This window comes from Primulina tabacum, unplaced genomic scaffold, assembly GCF_025594145.1.
Source record: "Primulina tabacum isolate GXHZ01 unplaced genomic scaffold, ASM2559414v2 Contig892, whole genome shotgun sequence".
Classification (NCBI taxonomy): Eukaryota; Viridiplantae; Streptophyta; class Magnoliopsida; order Lamiales; family Gesneriaceae; genus Primulina; species Primulina tabacum.
The window spans coordinates 1-18,673 of record NW_027459969.1 but is presented as its reverse complement, the minus strand read 5'-3'; the positions used below and the strand labels follow the sequence as shown (position 1 = coordinate 18,673).

Sequence of the window (18,673 nt, the reverse complement as noted above, 5' to 3'; positions counted from 1 at the left end):
TCGCAATGAGTCTCGTTCCTTTGCCCGTTTACAATCAAATTAGTGTACAATTTTGTCCAAATCCGGCATTTCTCGAGCTACGTTGATTTCACATGTTTTATCTGGTCCCGATAGAGATTCAGATTATTTGAACCGAAAATAGTCTGTCAGCAAGCAATCAAAAATAAAAAAACACGATTAGGGGTGCAACACGAGGACTTCCCAGGGGGTCACCCATCATAGTATTGCTCTCGCCATGAACGCTTAACTTCGGAGTTCTGATGGGATCCGGTGCATTAGTGCTGGTATGATCGCACCCGACATTGAGTGGGATGTTTATTCTTATATCCCTCGAGTACATGTGGAGCGGGCGGCGATAGACAACACGCGGCACTTCTCTCGCCCAATCAAAACCATGAAGTTAAGCGTTCAGGCGCGATGGCAGAGCGAGAATGGGTGACCTCCCTGGGCAAACCTCTTGTCGCGACCGTGTACATAAATTATGACTAAAAGAGTCGAAATAATTGTTTTTTAAATTATGACTAAAAGAGTCGAATGTAAAGCTACTATTATGCCTTGGATACGATAAAATGGAAACGGAATCAAATTTTGAACTACCTAAGCGGATTTCTCGAGGAAACGAAATTAAGTGTTAAGCGTTCTGGCGCGATGGCAGAGCTAGGATGGGTAACCTCCCTGGGCAGTCCTCGTGTCGCGACCGTTTACGTAAATTATGGCTAAATAGTCGAAATAATTATTTTTAATGAGTTAACCGTCTCCTGAGTAATCTACGTTATACCCTTCCGCACTGAACCGGCTCACGACAACAAAAATTGCTAAATGTTCCCAAAAATACAAAAAAAAATAAGAAGAAGAAAATAGCGAAGGTAAAGCTTATATTATGCCTGGGATATGATAAAATGGAACATGAATCGAATTTCGAACTTCCTAAGCGGATTTCATTAGGAAACGGATAATTAACAGAAGCGGAAAATCGCAAATTAGAGGGTCTTAGAGAAGGAATTCGGCTAAAATCTCGCCAGCTCATTGCGGAGTAATGAGTCTCGTTCGTTTGTCCGTTTACAATCAAATTAGCCTACAATTTTGTCCAAATCCGGCAGTGCCCGATCTACGTTGATTTCACATGTCTAATCTGGTCCCGACCGAGATTCAGATGATTTGAGCTGAAAATCGTCTGTCAACAAGTAATCAATAATAGAAAAACACGAAAAGGGGTACAACCCCAGGACTTCCAAGGGGGTCACCCATCCTAGTACTGCTCTCGAGTACGTGTGGAGCTGGCGGCGATGGACAACACGCGTGCCACTGCTCTCGTCCAATCAGAACCATAAAGTTAAGCGTTCTGGTGCGATGGTAGAGCTAGGATGGGTGACCTCCCTGGGAAGTCCTCGTGTCACGACTCCTTACGTAAATTATAGGTAAAACAGTCGAAATAATTGTTTTTAATGAGTTAAACGTCTCCGGACTAATTTGTGTCATACCCTTCCGTACAGAAGCGGCTCACCCATAATAGTACTGCTCTCGCCCAAGCACGCTTAACTTCGGAGTTCTGATGGGATCCGGTGCATTAGTGCTGGTATGATCGCACCCGACATTGAGAGGGATTTGTATTCTTATATACCTCGAGTACGTGTGGAGCGGGCGGCGATGGACAACACGCGGCACTGCTCTCGCTCAATCAGAACCTTGAAGTTAAGCGTTCTGGCGCGATGGAAGAGCTAGGATGGGTGACCTCCATGGGAAGTCCTCGTGTCGCGATCGTTTACTTAAATTATGGCTAAAACAGTCGAAATAATTGTTTTTTATTAGTTAATCGTCTCCAGAGTAATCTGAGTCATACCCTTCCGCACAGAACCGGCTCACAACAACAAAAATCGCTAAATGTTCACAGAAAATAGAAAAAAAAAATGTCTCATTTTGTCCCGATCGAGATTCAGATGATTTGAGCCGAAAATCGTCTGTCAACAAGTAATCAAAAATAGAAAAACACGAAAAGGGGTGCAACACGAGGACTTCTTTATGGGTCACCCATCCTAGTACTGCTGTCGCCCAAGCACGCTTAACTTCGGGGTTCTGATGGGATCCGGTGCATTAGTGCTGGTATAATCGCACTCGACATTCAGTTGGATTTTTATTCTTATATCCCTCGAGTACGTGTGGAGCGGACGGCGATGGACAACACCCGGCACTTCTCTTGCCCAATCAGAACCATGAAGTTAAGCGTTCTGGCATGATGGCAGAGCTAGGATGGGTGACCTCCCTCAGAAGTCCTTGTGTCGCGACTGTTTACGTAAATTATGGATAAAACAGTCGAAATAATTGTTTTTAATGAGTTAACTATCTCCGGAGTAATCTGCGTCATACCCTACCGAACAGAACCGGCTCACGACAACAAAAATCGCTAAATGTTCCCAGAAAATAGAAAAAAATTAAGAAAAAGAAAATAACGAATGTAAAGCTATTATTATGCCTGAGATAAGATAAAATGGAACCGGAATCGAATTTCGAACTTCCTAAGCGGATTTCTCGAGGAAACAGAAGCTTAACAGAAGCAGAAAATCGCAAATTAGAGGGTCTTAGAGAAGGAATTCGGCTAAAATCTCGTCAGCTCATTGCGGAGTAATAAGTCTCGTTCGTTTGCCCATTTACAATCAAATTAGTTTACAATTTTGTCAAAATCCGGCAGTGCCCGAGCTACGTTGATTTCACATGTCTTATCTGGTCCCGATCGAGATTCAGATGATTTGAGCAGAAAATCGTCTGTCAACAAGTAATCAAAAATAGAAAAACATGAAAAGGGGTGCTACATGAGGAATTCACAGGGGGTCACCCATCCTAGTACTGCTCTCACCCAAGCACGCTTAACTTTGGAGTTCTGATGGGATCCGGCGCATTAGTGCTGGTATGATCGCACCCGACATTGAGTGGGAAGTTTATTCTTATATCCCTTGAGTACGTAGGAGCGGGCGCGATGGACAACACTCGGCACTGCTCTCGCCCAATAAGAACCATGAAGTTAAGCGTTCTAGCGCAATGGAAGAGCTAGGATTGGTGACACTCCCTGGTAAATCCTCGTGTCGCGATCGTTTACGTAAATTATGACCAAAACAGTCGAAATATTTGTTTTTAATGAGTTAACCGTCTCCGGAGTAATATGCGTCATAACCTTTCGCACAGAACCGGCTCACGACAACAAAAATCGCTAAATGTTCCTAGAAAATAAAAAAATTAAGAAGAAGAAAATAGCGAATGTAAAGCTATTATTATGCCTGGGATATGATAAAATGAAATCGGAATCGAATTTCGAACTTTCTAAGCGTATTTCTCGAGGAAACGGAAGCCTAACAGAAGCTGAAATTCTGAAATTAGAGGGTCTTAGAGAAGGAATTAGGCTAAAATCTCGCCACCTCGTTGCGGAGTAAAGAGTCTCGTTCGTTTGCCCGTTTACAATCAAATTAGCCTACAATTTTGTCAAAATCCGGCAGTGCCCGAGCTACGTTGATTTCCCATGTCTTATCTGGTCCCGATCGAGATTCAGATGATTTGAGCCGAAAATCGTCTGTAAACAAATAATCAAAAATAGAAAAACACGAAAAGGAGTGTAACACGAGGAATTCCAAGGCGTCACCCATTCTAGTACTCCTCTCGCCCAAGCACGCTTAACTTCGGAGTTCTGATGGGATCCGGAGCATTAGTGCTGGTATGATCGCACCCGACATTGAGTGGGAAGTTTATTCTTATATCCCTTGAGTACATAGGAGCGGGCGGCGATGGACAACACTCGGCACTGCTCTCGCCCAATAAGAACCATGAAGTTAAGCGTTCTGGCGCGATGGAAGAGCTAGGATGGGTGACACTCCCTGGTAAATCTTCGTGTCGTGATCGTTTACGTAAATTATGGCTAAAACAGTCGAAATATTTGTTTTTAATGAGTTAACCGTCTCCAGACTAATGTGTATCATACACTTCCGCACAGAACCGGCTCACGACAACAAAAATTGTTAAATGTTCCCAGAAAATAGAAAAAAATAAGAAGAAGAAAATAGCGAATGTAAAGCTATTATTATGCATGAGATACGATAAAATGGATCTGGAATCGAATTTCGAACTTCCTAAGCGGATTTCTCGAGGAAACGGAAGCCTAGCAGAAGCTGAAAATCTCAAATTAGAGGGTCTTAGAGAAGGAATTAGGCTAAAATCTCGCCACCTCGTTGCGGAGTGATGAGTCTCGTTCGTTTGCCCGTTTACAATCAAATTAGCCTACAATTTTGTCCAAATCCGGCAGTGCCCGATCTACGTTGATTTCACATGTCTTATCTGGTCCCGATCGAGATTCAGATGATTTGAGCCAAAAATCGTCTGTCAACAAGTAATCAAAAATAGAAAAACACGAAAATGGGTGCAACACGAGGACTTCCAAGGGGGTCACCCACCCTAGTACTGCTCTCGCCCAAGCACGCTTAACTTCGGTGTTCTGATGGGATCCGGTGCATTATTGCTGGTATAATGGCACTCGAAATTTAGTGGGATTGTTATTCTTATATCCCTCGAGTACGTGTGGAGCTGACGGCGATGGACCACACGTGGCACTTCTCTCGGCCAATCAGAACCATGAAGTTAAGCGTTCTGGCACGATGGCAGAGCTAGGATGAGTGACCTCCCTCGAAAGTCCTCGTGTCGCGACCGTTTACGTAAATTATGGATAAAACAGTCGAAATAATTGTTTTTAATGAGTTAACCGTCTCCGGAGTAATCTGCGTCATACCCTTCCGCACAGAATCGGCTCACGACAACAAAAATTGCTAAATGTTCCCAGAAAATAGAAAAAAATTATGAATAAGAAAATAACGAATGTAAAGCTATTATTATGCCTGAGATAAGATAAAATGGAACCGAAATCGAATTTCGAACTTCCTAAGCGGATTTCTCGAGGAAACGGAAGCTTAACAGAAGCGGAAAATCTCAAATTAGAGTGTCTTAGAGACGGAATTCGGCTAAAATCTCGCCAGCTCATTGCGGAACAATCAAATTTGGTTACAATTTTGTCAAAATCCGGCAGTGCACGAGCTACGTTGATTTCACATGTCTTATCTGGTCCCGATCGAGATTCAGATGATTTGAGCCGAAAATCGTCTGTCAACAAGTAATCAAAAATAGAAAAACACGAAAAGGGGTGCAACACGAGGACTTCCCACGTGGTCACCCATCCTAGTACTGCTCTCGCCCAAGCACGCTTAACTTCGCAGTTCTGATGGGATTCGGTGCATTAGTGCTGGTATGATCGCACTTGACATTAAGTGGGATGTTTATTCCTATATCCATCGAGTACGTAGGAGCAGGCGGCGATGGACAACACTCGCCACTGCTCTCGCCCAATCAGAACCATTGAGTTAAGCGTTCTGGCGCGATGGAAGAGCTAAGATGGGTGACACTCCCTGGTAAATCCTCGTGTCGCGATCGTTTACGTAAATTATGGCTAAAACAGTCGAAATATTTGTTTTTATTGAGTTAATCATCTCCGGAGTAATCTGCGTCATACCCTTCCGCATAGAACCGGCTCAGGACAACAAAAATCGCTAAATCTTCCCAGAAAATAGAAAAAAAATTAAGAAGAAGAAAATAGCGAATGTAAAGCTATTATTATGCCTGGGATACGATAAAATAAAATCGGAATCGAATTTCGGACTTCCTAAGCGGATTTCTCGAGGAAACAGAAGTTTAACAGAAGCGGAAAATCGCAAATTAGAGGGTCTTAGAGAAGGAATTCGGCTAAAATCTCGTCAGCTCATTGCGGAGTAATGAGTCTCGTTCGTTTGCCCGTTTACAATCAAATTATCCTACAATTTTTTCCAAATCCGGCAGAGCCCGAGCTACGTTTATTTTCCATGTGGTGCCGATCGAGATTCAGATGATTTGAGCCGAAAATTTTCTGTCAACAAGTAATCAAAAATAGAAAAACACGAAAAGGGGTGCAACACGAGAACTTCCAAGGGGGTCACCCATTCTAGTACTGCTCTCGCCCAAGCATGCTTAACTTTGGAGTTCTGATGAGATCCGGTGCATTAGTGCTGGTATGATCGCACCCGACATTAAGTGGTATTTTTATTCTTATATCCCTCGAGTACGTGTGGAGCGGGCGGCGATGGACAACACGCGGCACTGCTCTCGCCCAATCAGAACAATGAAGTTAAGCGTTCTAGCGCGATGGAAGAGCTAGGTTGGGTGACCTCCCTGGGAAGTCCTCGTGTCGCGACCGTTTACGTCAATTATAGATAAAACAGTCGAAATAATTGTTTTTAATGAGTTAACCGTCTTCAGAGTAATCTGCGTTATACCCTTCCGCACAGTACCGGCTCACGACAAAAAAAATCGCTAAATGTTCCCAGAAAATAGAAAAAAAAATAAGAATAAGAAAATAGCAAATGTAAAGCCATTATTATGCCTGAGATACGATAAAATGGAACCAGAATCGAATTTCAAACTTCCTTAGCGGATTTCTCGAGGAAACGGAATCTTAACAGAAGCGAAAAATCTCAAATTAGAGTGTCTTAAAGAAGAAATTCGGGTGAAATCTTGTCAAATCATCGCGGAGTAATGAGTCTCGTTCGTTCGCCCGTTTACAATCAAATTAGGCTACAATTTTGTTCAAATCTGGCAGTGCCCGAGCTACGTTGATTTCACATGTCTTATCTGGTCCTGATCGAGATTCAGATGATTTGAGCCAAAAATCGTATGTCAACAAGAAACCAAAAATAGTACTGCTCTCGCCCAAGCATGCTTAACTTCGGAGTTCTGATGGGATCTGGTGCATTAGTGCTGGTATGATCGCACCCGACATTGAGTGGGATTTTTATTCTTATATCCCTCGAGTACGTGTGGAGCAGGCGGCGATGGACAACACGCGGTACTGCTCTCGCCCAATAAAAACCATGAAATTAAGCCTTCTGGCGCGATGGCAGAGCTAGGATTGGTGACCTCCCTGGGCAGTCCTCGTGTCGCGACCGTTTACGTAAATTATGGCTAAAACATTCGAAATAATTGTTTTTAATGAGTTAACCATCTCCGGAGTAATCTTCGTCATATCCTTCTGCACAGAACCGGCTCACGACAATAAAAATCGCTAAATGTTCCCAGAAAATAGAAAAAAATAAGAAAAAGAAAATAGCGAATGTAAAGCTATTATTATGCTTGGTATACTATAAAATGGAACCGAAATCGAATTTCAAACTTGCTTAGAAGATTTCTCAAGGAAACGGAAGATTAACAGAATCGGAAAATCGCAAATTAGAGGGTCTTATAGAATGAATTCGGCTAAAATCTCGCCAGCTCGTTGCGGAGTAATGAGGCTCGTATGATCGCTTAGTGCATTAGTGCTTGTATGATCGCACCCGACATTGAGTGGGATGTGTATTCTTATATCCCTCGAGTACGTGTGGAGCGGGCGGCGATGGACAACACGCGGCACTTCTCTCGCCCAATCAGAACCATGAAGTTAAGCGTTCTGGCGTCCTCGTGGGCTGTCCTCGTGTCGCGATTGTTTATGTAAATTATGGCTAAAACAGTCGAAATAATTGTTTTTAATGAGTTAACCGTCTCCGGAGTAATCTGCGTCATACCCTTCCGAACAGAACCGGCTCACGACAACAAAAATCGCTAAATGTTCCCAGAAAATAGAAAAAAATTAAGAATAAGAAAATAACGAATGTAAAGCTATTATTATGCTTGAGATAAGATAAAATGGAACCGGAATTTAATTTCGAACTTCCTAAGCGGATTTCTCGAGGAAACGGAAGCTTAACAGAAGCGGAAAATCGCAAATTAGAGGGTCGTAGAGAAGGAATTCGGCTAAAATCTCGCCAGCTCATTGCGAAGGAATGAGTCTCGTTCGTTTGCCCGTCTACAATCAAATTAGGCTACAATTTTGTCAAAATCCGGCAGTGCCCAAGCTAGGTTGATTTCACATGTCTTATCTGGTCCCGACCGAGATTTTGATGATTTGAGCCAAAAATCGTCTGTCAACAAGTAATCAAAAATAAAAAAACACGAAAAGGGGTGCAACACGAGGACTTCCTAGGGGGTCGGGTCACCCATCCTAGTACTGCTATCGCCCAAGCACGCTTAACTTCGGAGTTCTGATGGGATCCAGTGCATTAGTGCTAGTATGATCGCATCCGACATTGAGTGGGATGTTTATTCTTATATCTCTCGAGTACGTGTGGAGCGGGCGGCGATGGAAAACACGTGGCACTGCTCTCGCCCAATTAGAACGATGAAGTTAAGCGTTCTGGCGCGACGGAAGAGCTAGGATGGGTGACCTCCCTGGGAAGACCTCGTGTCGCGACCGTTTACGTAAATTATCGCTAAAACAGTCGAAATAATTGTTTTTAATGAGTTAACCGTCTCCGGAGTAATATGCGTCATACCCTTCCGCACAGAACCGGCTCACGACAACAAAAATCGCTAAATGTTCCCAGAAAATAGAAAAAAAAATAGGAAGAAGAAAATAGCGAATTTAAAGATATTATTATGATTGGGATACGACAAAATGGAACAGTAATCGAATTTCGAACTTCCTAAGCTGATTTCTCAAGGAAACAGAAGCTTAAAAGAAGCGGAAAATCGCAAATTAGAGGGTCCTAGAGAAAAAATTCGGCTAAAATCTCACCAGCTCATTGCGGAGCAATGATTCTCGTTCGTTTGCCCGTTTACAATCAAATTAGCCTACAATTTTGTCAAAATCCGGCATAGCCCGAGCTACGCTGATTTCAGAAGTCTTATCTGGTCCCGATCGAGATTCAGATGATTTGAGCCCAAATCGTCTGTCCACAAGTAATCAAAAATAAAAAAACACGAAAAGGGGTGCAACAATAGGGCTTCACAGGGAGTCACCCATCCTAGTACTGCTCTCGCCCAAGCACGCTTAACTTCAGAGTTCTGATGGGATCTGGTGCATTAGTGCTGGTATGATCGCACCTGACATTGAGTGGGATGTTTATTCTTATATCCCTCGAGTACGTGTGGAGCGGGCGGCGATGGACAACACGCGGCACTGCTCTCGCCCAATCATAACAATGAAGTTAAGCGTTCTGGCGCGACGGCAGAGCTAAGATGGGTGACCTCCCTTGGAAGTCCTCGTGTCTGGACCTACCACACAGAACCGGCTCACGACAACAAAAATTGCTAAATGTTACTAAAAAATTGAAAAAAATAAGAATAGGAAAATAGCGAATGTAAAGCTATTATTATGCATGAGATACGATAAAATGAAACCAGAATCGAATTTTGAACTTTCTAAGCGGATTTCTCGAGAAAACGGAAACTTAACAGAAGCGGAAAATCTCAAATTAGAGGGACTTAGAGATGGAATTAGGCTAAAATCTCGCCACCTCGTTGCGGAGTAATGAGTCTCGTTCTTTTGCCCGTTTACAATAAAATTAGCCTACAATTTTGTCCAATTCCGGCAGTGCCCGAGCTACGTTTATTTCCCATGTCTTATCTGGTCCCGATCGAGATTCAGATGATTTGAAATGAAAAATCGTCTGTCAACAAGTAATCAAAAATAGAAAAACACGAAAAATAGGTGCAACAAGAGGACTTCCTAGGGGGTCACCCATCCTAGTACTGCTCTCGCCCAAGCACGCCTAACTTCGGAGTTCTGCTGAGATCCAGTGCATTAGTGCTGGTATGATCGCACCCGACATTGAGTGGGATACGATAAAATGGAACCGGAATCGAATTATGAACTCACTAAGCGGATTTCTCAAGGAAACAGAAGCTTAACAGAAGCGGAAAATCGCAAATTAGAGGGTCTTAGAGAAGGAATTCGGCTAAAACTCGCCACCTCGTTGCGGAGTATTGAGTCTCGTTCGTTTGCCCGTTTACAATCAAATTAGCCTACAATTTTGTCCAAATCCAGCAGTGTCCGATATACGTTGATTTCGCATGTCTTATATGGTTTCGATCGAGATTCAGATGATTTGAGCTAAAAATCGTCTGTCAATAAGTAATCAAAAATAGAAAAACACGAAGAGGGGTGCAACACGAGGACTTCCCAGGGGGTCACCCGTTCTAGTACTGCTCTCGCCCAAGCATGCTTAACTTTGGAGTTCTGATGGGATCTGGTGCATTAGTGCTTGTATGATCGCACCCGACATTGTGTGGGATGTCTATTCTTATATCCCTCGAGTACGTGTGGAGCGGGCGGCGATGGACAACACACGGCACTGTTATTGCCCAATCAGAACCATGAAAATAAGCGTTCTGGCGCGATGGCAGAGCTAGGATTGGTGACCTCCCTGGAAATTCCTCGTGTCGCGACCGTTTACGTAAATTATGGCTAAAACATTCGAAATAATTGTTTTTAATGAGTTAACCGTCTCCGGAGTAATCTGCGTCATACCCTTCTGCACAGAACCGGCTCACGACAATAAAAATCGCTAAATGTTCCCAGAAAATAGAAAAAAAAATAAGAAGAAGAAAATAGCGAATGTAAACCTATTATTATGCCTGAGATACGATAAAATGGAACAGGAATCGAATTTCGAACTTCCTAAGCGGATTTCTCGAGGAAACGGAAGCTTAACAGAAGCGGAAAATTGCAAATTAGAGGGTCTTAAAGAAAGAATTCGGCTAAACTCTCGCTAGCTCATTGCGGAGTAACGAGTCTCGTTCGTTTGCCCGTTTACAATCAAATTAGCCTACAATTTTGTTCAAATCCGGCAATGCCCGACCTGCTTTGATTTCACATGTCTTATCTGGTCCCGTTCGAGATTCAGATGATTTGAGCCTAAAATCGTCTGTCAACAAGTAATCAAAATTAGAAAAAATGAAAAGGGGTGTAACACGAGGACTTCCCAGGGGGTCATCCATCCTAGTACTTCTCTCGCCTAGGCACGCTTAACTTCAGAGTTCTGATGGGATCCGGTGCATTAGTGCTTGTATGATCGCACCAGACATTGACTGGGATGTTTATTCTTATATCCCTCGAGTACGTATGGAGCGGGCTGCGATTGACAACACGCGGCACTTCTCTCGCCCAATCAGAACCATGAAGTTAAGCATTCTGGCGCGATGGCAGAGCTAGGATGGTTGACCTCCCTGGGAAAACCTCGTGTCGCGACCATTTACGTAAATTATGGCTAAAACAGTCGAAATAATTGTTTTTAATGAGTTAACCATCTCCGGAGTAATCTGCGTAATACCCTTCCGCACACAACCGGCTCACGACAACAAAAATCGCTAAATGTTCCAAGAAAATAGAAAAAAAAATAAGAAGAAGAAAATAGCGAATGTAAAGCTATTATTATGCCAGGGATACGATAAAATGGAACCGGAATCGAATTTCGAACTTCCTAAGCGGATTTCTCGCGGAAACGCAAGCTTAAGGGAAGCGAAAAATTGTGAATTAGAGGGTCTTAGAGAAGGAATTCGGCTAACATCTCGTCACCTCGTTGCGGAGTAATGAGTCTCGTTCGTTTGCCCGTTTACAATCAAATTAACCTACAATTTTGTCCAAATCCGGCAGTGCCCGAGCTACGTTGATATCACATGTCTTATCTTGTCCCGATCGAGATTCAGATGATTTGAGTCGAAAATCGTCTGTCAACAAGTAATAAAAAAAAGAAAAACACGAAAAGGGGTGCAATACCAGGACTTCCCAAGGAGTCACCCATCCTAGTACTACACTTGCCCAAGCACGCTTAACTTCGGAATTCTGATGGGATCCGGTGCATTAGTGCTGGTATGATTGCACCCAACATTGACAACGATATTTATTCTTATATCCCTCGAGTACGTGTGGAGCGAGAGGCGATGGACAACACGCGGCACTACTATCGCCCAATCAGAACCATGAAGTTAGCGTTCTGGCGCGATGGCAAAGCTAGGATGGGTGACCTCCTTGGGAAGTCCTCGTGTCGCGATCGTTTACGTAAATTATGGCTAAAACTGTCGAAATAATTGTTTTTAATGAGTTAACCGTCTCCGGAGTAATCTGCGTCATACTCTTCCGCACAGAACCGGCTCACGACAACAAAAATTTCTAAATGTTCCCAGAAAATAGAAAAAAAATAAGAAGAAAAAATAGCGAATGTAAAGCTATTATTATGCTTGAGATACGATAAAATGGAACAGGAATCGAATTTCGAACTTCCTAAGCGGATTTCTCGAGGAAACGGAAGCTTAACAGAAGCGGAAAATCGCAAATTATAGGGTATTAGAGAAGGAATTCGGCTAAAATCTCGCCAGCTCATTGCGGAGTAATGAGTCTCGTTCGTTTGCCCATTTACAATCAAATTAGGCTACAATTTTGTCAAAATCCGGCAGTTCCCGAGCTACGTTGATTTCACATGTCTTATCTGGTCTGGATCGAGATTCAGATGATTTGAGCCGAAAATCGTCTGTCAACAAGTAATCAAAAATAGAAAAACACGAAAAGGGATGCAACACCAGGACTTCCCAGGGGGTCACTCATCCTAGTACAGCTCTCGCCCAAGCACGCTTAACTTCAGTGTTCTGATGGGATCCGGTGCATTAGTTCTGGTATTATCGCACCCGAAATTGGGTGGGATTTTTATTCTTATATCTCTCGAGTACGTGTGGAGCAGGCGGCGATGGACAACTCGCGGCACTGCTCTCGCCCAATCAGAACCATGAAGTTAAGCTCGAAATAATTGTTTTTAATTAGTTAACCGTCTCCAGAGTAATCTGCGTCATACGCTTCCGCACATTGAGTGGGATACGATAAAATGGAACCGGAATCGAATTATGAACTCACTAAGCGGATTTCTCAAGGAAACAGAAGCTTAACAGAAGCGGAAAATCGCAAATTAGAGGGTCTTAGAGAATGAATTCGGCTAAAATCTCGCAAGCTCAATGCGGAGTAATGAGTCTCGTTCGTTTGCCCGTTTACAATCAAATTAGGCTACAATTTTGTCAAAATCCGGCAGTTACATTGAGTGCGATTTTTATTCTTATATCTCGCCCAATCAGAACCATGAAGTTGAGCGTTCTGGCGTGATGGCAGAGCTGGGATGGGTGACCTCCCTGGGAAGTCCTCGTGTCGCGATCGTTTACGTAAACTATGGCTAAAATAGTCGAAATAATTGTTTTTAATGAGTTAACCGTCTCCAGAATAATCTGCGTCGAACCCTTCCGCACTTAACCGGCTCACGACAACAAAAATCGCTAAATGTTCCCAGAAAATAGAAAAAAAATAAGAAAAAGAAAATAGCGAATGTAAAGCTATTTTTATGCTTGTGATATGATAAAATGGAACATGAATCGAATTTCGAACTTCCTAAGCGGATTTCTCGAGGAAACGGAAGCTTAAAACAAGGGGAAAATCGCAAACTAGAGGGTCTTAGAGAAGGAATTCGGCTAAAATCTCGCCCCGCTTATTGCGGAGTAATGAGTCAGTGCCCGAGCTATGTTGATTTCACATGTCATATCTGGTCTCGATCGAGATTCAGATGATTTGAGACGAAAATCGTCTGTCAACAAGTAATCAAAAATAGAAAAACACGAAAAGGTGTTCAACACGAGGACTTCCCAGGGAGTCATTCATCCTAGTACTGCTCTCGCCCAAGCACGCTTAACTTCGGAGTTAAGATGGGATCCGGTGCATTAGTTCTGGTATGATCGCACCCGACATTGACTGGGATTTTTATTCTTATATATCTCGAGTACGTGTGGAGCGGGCGGCGATGGACAACACGCGGCACTGCTCTCGCCCAATCAGAACCATGAAGTTAAGCTCGAAATAATTGTTTTTAATGATTTAACCGTCTCCAGAGTAATCTGCGTCATACCCTTCTACACATAACCGGCTCACGACAACAAAAATCGCTAAATGTTCCTAGAAAATAGAAAAAAATAAGAAGAAGAAAATAGCAAAGATAAAGCTATTATTATGCATGAGATACGATAAAATGGAACCGAAATCGAATTTCGAACTTCCTAAGTGGATTTCTCGAGGAAACAGAAGCTTAACAGAAGCGAAAAATCGCAAATTAGAGGGTCTTAGTGAATGAATTCGGCTAAAATCTCGCCAGCTCATTGCGGAGAAATGAGTCTCGTTCGTTTTCCCGTTTACAATCAAATTACGCTACAATTTTGTCCAAATTCGGCAGTGCCCGAGCTAAGTTGATTTCACATGTCTTATCAGGTCCTGATCGAGATTCAGATGATTTGAGCCGAAAATCATCCGTCAACAAGTAATCAAAAATAGAAAAACACGAAAAGAGGTGCAACACGAAGATTTCCCAGGGGGTCACCCATCCTAGTGCTGCTCTCGCACAAGCACGCTTAACTCCGTAGTTCTGATGGGATCCGGTGCATTAGTGCCGTTATGATCGCCCCCGACATTGAGTGGGATTTTTATTCTTATATCCCTCGAGTACGTGTGGAGCAGGCGGCGATGGACAACACGCGTCACTGCTCTCGCCCAATCAGAACCATGAAGTTAAGATCGAAATAATTGTTTTTAATGAGTTAACCTTCTCCGGAGTAATCTGCGTCATACCCTTCCGCACAGAACCGGCTCACGACAACAAAAATCGCTAAATGTTCCCAGAAAATAGAAAAAAAATAAAAAGAAGAAAATAGCGAATATAAAGCTATTATTATGCCTGGGATACAATAAAATAGAACCAGAATCTAATTTCAAACTTCCTAAGCGGATTTCTCGAGGAAACGGAAGTTTAACAGAAGCGGAAAATCGAAAATTATAGGGTCTTGGAAAAGGAATTCGGCTAAAATCTCGCCAGCTCATTGCGGAGTAATGAGCCTCGTTCGTTTGCCCGTTTACAATTAAATTAGCCTACAATTTTGTCCAAATCCGGCAGTGACCGAGCTACGTTTATTTCACATGTCTTATCTGGTCTCGATCGAGATTCAGATGATTTGAGCCGAAAATCGACTGTCAACAAGTAATCAAAAATAGAAAAACACGGAAAGGGGTGCAACACAAGGACTTCCCAGGGGGTCAACCATCCTAGTATTGCTCTCGCCTGAGCACGCTTAACTTCGGGGTTCTGATGGGATCCGGTGCATTAGTGCTGGTATGATCGCACCCGACATTGATTGGGATGTTTATTTTTATATCCCTCGAGTACTTGTGGAGCGGGAGGCGATGGACAACACGCGGCACTGCTCTCGCCCAATCAGAACCATGAAGTTAAGCGTCTGGTGCGATGGCAGAGCTAGGATGAGTGACCTCCCTGGGAAGTCCTCGTGTCGCGACCATTTATGTAAATTATGGATAAAACAGTCGAAATAATTGTTTTTAATGAATTAACCATCTCCAGAGTAATCTGCGTCATACCCTTCAGCACAGAACTGGCTCACGACAACAAAAATCGATAAATGTTACCAGAAAATAGAAACAAAAAATAAAAAGAAAATAGAGTACGTAAAGCTATTAACAGAAGCGGAAAATTGCAAATTAGAGGGTCTTAGAGAAGGAATTCGGCTAAAATCTCGCCAGCTCATTGCAGAGCAATGAGTCTCGTTCGTTTGCCCGTTTACAATCAAATTAGCCTACAATTTTGCCCAAATCCGGCAGTGCCCGAGCTACGTTGATTTCACATGTCTTATCTGGTCTCGATCGAGATTAAGATGATTTGAGCAGAAAATCGTCTGTCAACAAGTAATAAAAAATATAAAAACACGAAAAGGGGTGACACACGAGGACTTCCAAGGGGGTCACCCAACCTAGTACTGCTCTCGCCCAAGCACGCTTAACTTCGGAGTTCTGATGGGATCCGGTGCATTAGTGCTGTTATGATCGCACCCGACATTGAGTGGGATGTTTATTCTTATATCCCTCGAGTACTTGTGGAGCGAGAGGCGATGGACAACACGCGGCACTGCTCTCGCACAATAAGAACCATGAAGTTAAGCGTTCCGACGCGATGGCAGAGCTAGGATGGGTGACCTCCCTGGGCAGTCCTCGTGTCGCGACCATTTACGTAAATTATGGCTAAAACAGTCGAAATAATTGTTTTTAATGAGTTAACCGTCTCCGGAGTAATCTGCGTCATACCCTTTTCCGCACGGAACCGTCTCACGACAACAAAATTCGCTAAATGTTCCCAAAAAATAGAAAAAAAAATAAGAAGAAGAAAATAGCGAATGTAAAGCTATTATTATGCCTGGGATACGATAAAATTGAACCGGAATCGAATTTCGAATTTTCTAAGCGGATTTCTTGAGGAAACGGAAGCTTAACAGAAGCGGAAAATCGCAAATTAGAGGGTCTTAGAGAAGGAATTTGGCTAAAATCTCGCCACCTCGTTGCGGAGTAATGAGTCTCGTTCGTTTGCCCGTTTACATTCAAATTAGCCTACAATTTTTCCCCAATCCGGCAGTGCCCGAGCTACGTTGAATTCACATGTCTTATCTTGTCCCGATCGAGATTCAGATGCTTTGAGCCGAAAATTGTCTGTCAACAAGTAATCAAAAATAGAAAAACATGAAAAGAGGTGCAACACGAGGACTTCCCAGTGGGTCAACCATCCTAGTACTGATATCGCCCAAGCACGCTTAACTTTGGAGTTCGGATGGGATCTGGTGCATTAGTGCTGGTATGATCGCACCCGACATTGAGTGGGATGTTTATTCTTATATCCCTCGAGTACGTGTGAAGCGGGCGGCGACGGACAACACGCGGCACAGCTCTCGCCCAATCAGAACCATGAAGTTAAGCGTTCTGGAGCAATGGCAGAGCTAGGATGGGTGACCTCCCCTGGCAGTCCTCGTGTCGCGACCGTTTACGTAAATTATGGCTAAAACAGTCGAAATAATTGTTTTTAATGAGTTAACCGTCTCCGGAGTATTATGCGTCATACCCTTCCGCACAGAACAGGCTCACGACAACAAAAATCGCTAAATATTACCAGAAAATAGAAAAAAAAAATAAGAAGAAGAAAATAGCGAATGTAAAGATATTATTATGCCGGAGATACGGTAAAATGGAACCGGAATTGAATTTCGGACTTCCTATAAAGATTTATCGAGGAAACGGAAGCTTAAAAAAAACGGAAAATTGCAAATTAGAGGGTCTTAGAGAAGAAATTCGGCTAAAATCTCGCCAGCTCATTGCGGAGTAATGAGTCTCGTTCGTTTGCCCGTTTACAATCAAATTAACCTACAATTTTGTCCAAATCCGGCAGTGCCCGAGCTACGTTGATTTCACATGTCTTATCTGGTCCCGATCGAGATTCAGATGATTTTAGCCGAAATTGTCTGTCAACAAGTAATCAAAAATAGAAAAACACGAAAAGGGGTGCAACACGAGGACTTCCCTGGGGGTCACCCATCCTAGTACTGCTCTCGCCAAGCAAGCTTTACTTCGGAGTTCTGATGGGATCCGGTGCATTAGTGTTGGTATGATCGCACCCGACATTGAGTTGGATGTTTATTCTTATATCCCTCGAGTACGTTTGGAGCGGGCGGCGATGGACAACACGTGGCGCTGCTCTCGCCCAATCAGAACCATGAAGTTAAGCGTTTTGGCGCGATGGCAGAGCTAGGATGGGTGACCTCTCTGGGAAGTCCTCGTGTCGCAACCATTTACGTAAATTATGGTTAAAACTGTCGAAATAATTATTTTTAATGACTTAACCATCTCCGGAGTAATCTGCATCATACCCTTCCGCACAGAACTGGCACACGACAACAAAAATCGCTAAGTGTTTCCAGAAAATAGAAAAAAAATAAGAAGAAGAAAATAGCGAATGTAAAGCTATTATTATGCCTGGTATACGATAAAATGGAACAAAAATCGAATTTTGGACTTTCTAAGCGGATTTCTCGAGGAAACGGAAGCTTAACAGAAGCAGAAAATCGCAAATTAGAGGGTCTTAGATAAGGAATTCGGCTAAAATCTCGCCACCTCGTTGCGGAGTAATGAGTCTCGTTCGTTTGCCAGTTTACAATCAAATTAGGCTACATTTTTGTCCAAATCCGGCAGTGCCCGAGCTACGTTGATTTCAAATGTCTTATCTCGTCCCAATCGTGATTCAGATGATTTGAGCCGAAAATCGTCTGTCAACAAGTAATCAAAAATAGAAAAACACGAAAAGAGGTGCAACACAAGGACTTCCCAGGGAGTCACCTATCCGAGTACTGCTCTCGTCCAAGCACGCTTAACTTCTGAGTTCTGATGGGATCCGGTGCATTAGTGCTGGTATGATCGCACCCGACATTGAGTTGGATGTTTATTCTTATATCCCTCGAGTACGTGTGGAGCGGGCGGCGATGGACAACACGCGGCACTGCTCTCGCCCAATCAGAACCATTAAGTTAAGCGTTCTAGCTCGATGGCAGAGCTAGGATGGGTGACCACCCTGGGCAGTCCTCGTGTCGTGACCGTTTGCGTAAACTGTGCTAAAACAGTCGAAATAATTGTTTTTAATGAACTAACTGTCTCCGGAGTAATCTCCGTCATACCCTTCCGTACAGAACCGGCTCACGACAAAAAAATCGCTAAACGTTCCCAGAAAATAAAAAAAAAATATGAAGAAAAAATAGCGAATGTAAAGCTATTATTATGCTTGGGATACGATAAAATGGAACCGGATCGAATCGAACTTCCTAAGTGGATTCTCGAGGAAATGAAGCTTAAAAGAAGCGGAAAAATCGAAATTAGAGGGTCTTAGAGACGAATCGGCTA

General features: G+C 43.1%; 19 non-coding genes and 2 pseudogenes across 19 annotated transcripts; all 21 read right to left on the bottom strand.

Annotated features, from left to right (window-relative positions):
- Positions 1 to 180: 180 nt before the first annotated feature.
- Positions 181 to 298, bottom strand: LOC142535204 (5S ribosomal RNA). Its single transcript, XR_012817419.1, has one exon. It is a non-coding gene; the product is annotated as a 5S ribosomal RNA (ribosomal RNA).
- A 1,697-nt stretch (positions 299 to 1,995) lies between these two features.
- Positions 1,996 to 2,114, bottom strand: LOC142535218 (5S ribosomal RNA). The gene has a single exon (XR_012817432.1). It is a non-coding gene; the product is annotated as a 5S ribosomal RNA (ribosomal RNA).
- Positions 2,115 to 2,797: 683 nt separating this feature from the next.
- On the bottom strand, positions 2,798 to 2,916 carry LOC142535191 (5S ribosomal RNA). Its single transcript, XR_012817406.1, has one exon. It is a non-coding gene; the product is annotated as a 5S ribosomal RNA (ribosomal RNA).
- Positions 2,917 to 3,596: 680 nt separating this feature from the next.
- Positions 3,597 to 3,714, bottom strand: LOC142535206 (5S ribosomal RNA). The gene has a single exon (XR_012817421.1). It is a non-coding gene; the product is annotated as a 5S ribosomal RNA (ribosomal RNA).
- Positions 3,715 to 4,396: 682 nt separating this feature from the next.
- LOC142535216 (5S ribosomal RNA) lies at positions 4,397 to 4,515 on the bottom strand. The gene has a single exon (XR_012817430.1). It is a non-coding gene; the product is annotated as a 5S ribosomal RNA (ribosomal RNA).
- A 655-nt stretch (positions 4,516 to 5,170) lies between these two features.
- LOC142535190 (5S ribosomal RNA) lies at positions 5,171 to 5,289 on the bottom strand. The gene has a single exon (XR_012817405.1). It is a non-coding gene; the product is annotated as a 5S ribosomal RNA (ribosomal RNA).
- Positions 5,290 to 5,966: 677 nt separating this feature from the next.
- On the bottom strand, positions 5,967 to 6,085 carry LOC142535189 (5S ribosomal RNA). Its single transcript, XR_012817404.1, has one exon. It is a non-coding gene; the product is annotated as a 5S ribosomal RNA (ribosomal RNA).
- Positions 6,086 to 8,049: 1,964 nt separating this feature from the next.
- LOC142535227 (5S ribosomal RNA) lies at positions 8,050 to 8,173 on the bottom strand. Its single transcript, XR_012817439.1, has one exon. It is a non-coding gene; the product is annotated as a 5S ribosomal RNA (ribosomal RNA).
- A 683-nt stretch (positions 8,174 to 8,856) lies between these two features.
- LOC142535196 (5S ribosomal RNA) lies at positions 8,857 to 8,975 on the bottom strand. The gene has a single exon (XR_012817411.1). It is a non-coding gene; the product is annotated as a 5S ribosomal RNA (ribosomal RNA).
- A 602-nt stretch (positions 8,976 to 9,577) lies between these two features.
- On the bottom strand, positions 9,578 to 9,696 carry LOC142535220 (5S ribosomal RNA). The gene has a single exon (XR_012817434.1). It is a non-coding gene; the product is annotated as a 5S ribosomal RNA (ribosomal RNA).
- A 334-nt stretch (positions 9,697 to 10,030) lies between these two features.
- On the bottom strand, positions 10,031 to 10,149 carry LOC142535205 (5S ribosomal RNA). Its single transcript, XR_012817420.1, has one exon. It is a non-coding gene; the product is annotated as a 5S ribosomal RNA (ribosomal RNA).
- Positions 10,150 to 10,832: 683 nt separating this feature from the next.
- LOC142535194 (5S ribosomal RNA) lies at positions 10,833 to 10,951 on the bottom strand. The gene has a single exon (XR_012817409.1). It is a non-coding gene; the product is annotated as a 5S ribosomal RNA (ribosomal RNA).
- A 684-nt stretch (positions 10,952 to 11,635) lies between these two features.
- Positions 11,636 to 11,754, bottom strand: LOC142535222 (5S ribosomal RNA). The gene has a single exon (XR_012817436.1). It is a non-coding gene; the product is annotated as a 5S ribosomal RNA (ribosomal RNA).
- Positions 11,755 to 12,435: 681 nt separating this feature from the next.
- On the bottom strand, positions 12,436 to 12,554 carry LOC142535230 (5S ribosomal RNA; annotated as a pseudogene).
- Positions 12,555 to 13,527: 973 nt separating this feature from the next.
- On the bottom strand, positions 13,528 to 13,646 carry LOC142535232 (5S ribosomal RNA; annotated as a pseudogene).
- A 594-nt stretch (positions 13,647 to 14,240) lies between these two features.
- LOC142535223 (5S ribosomal RNA) lies at positions 14,241 to 14,359 on the bottom strand. The gene has a single exon (XR_012817437.1). It is a non-coding gene; the product is annotated as a 5S ribosomal RNA (ribosomal RNA).
- A 595-nt stretch (positions 14,360 to 14,954) lies between these two features.
- On the bottom strand, positions 14,955 to 15,073 carry LOC142535197 (5S ribosomal RNA). Its single transcript, XR_012817412.1, has one exon. It is a non-coding gene; the product is annotated as a 5S ribosomal RNA (ribosomal RNA).
- A 600-nt stretch (positions 15,074 to 15,673) lies between these two features.
- LOC142535202 (5S ribosomal RNA) lies at positions 15,674 to 15,792 on the bottom strand. Its single transcript, XR_012817417.1, has one exon. It is a non-coding gene; the product is annotated as a 5S ribosomal RNA (ribosomal RNA).
- Positions 15,793 to 16,478: 686 nt separating this feature from the next.
- LOC142535201 (5S ribosomal RNA) lies at positions 16,479 to 16,597 on the bottom strand. The gene has a single exon (XR_012817416.1). It is a non-coding gene; the product is annotated as a 5S ribosomal RNA (ribosomal RNA).
- A 684-nt stretch (positions 16,598 to 17,281) lies between these two features.
- LOC142535215 (5S ribosomal RNA) lies at positions 17,282 to 17,399 on the bottom strand. Its single transcript, XR_012817429.1, has one exon. It is a non-coding gene; the product is annotated as a 5S ribosomal RNA (ribosomal RNA).
- Positions 17,400 to 18,082: 683 nt separating this feature from the next.
- On the bottom strand, positions 18,083 to 18,201 carry LOC142535192 (5S ribosomal RNA). Its single transcript, XR_012817407.1, has one exon. It is a non-coding gene; the product is annotated as a 5S ribosomal RNA (ribosomal RNA).
- Between the last annotated feature and the right edge of the window lie 472 nt (positions 18,202 to 18,673).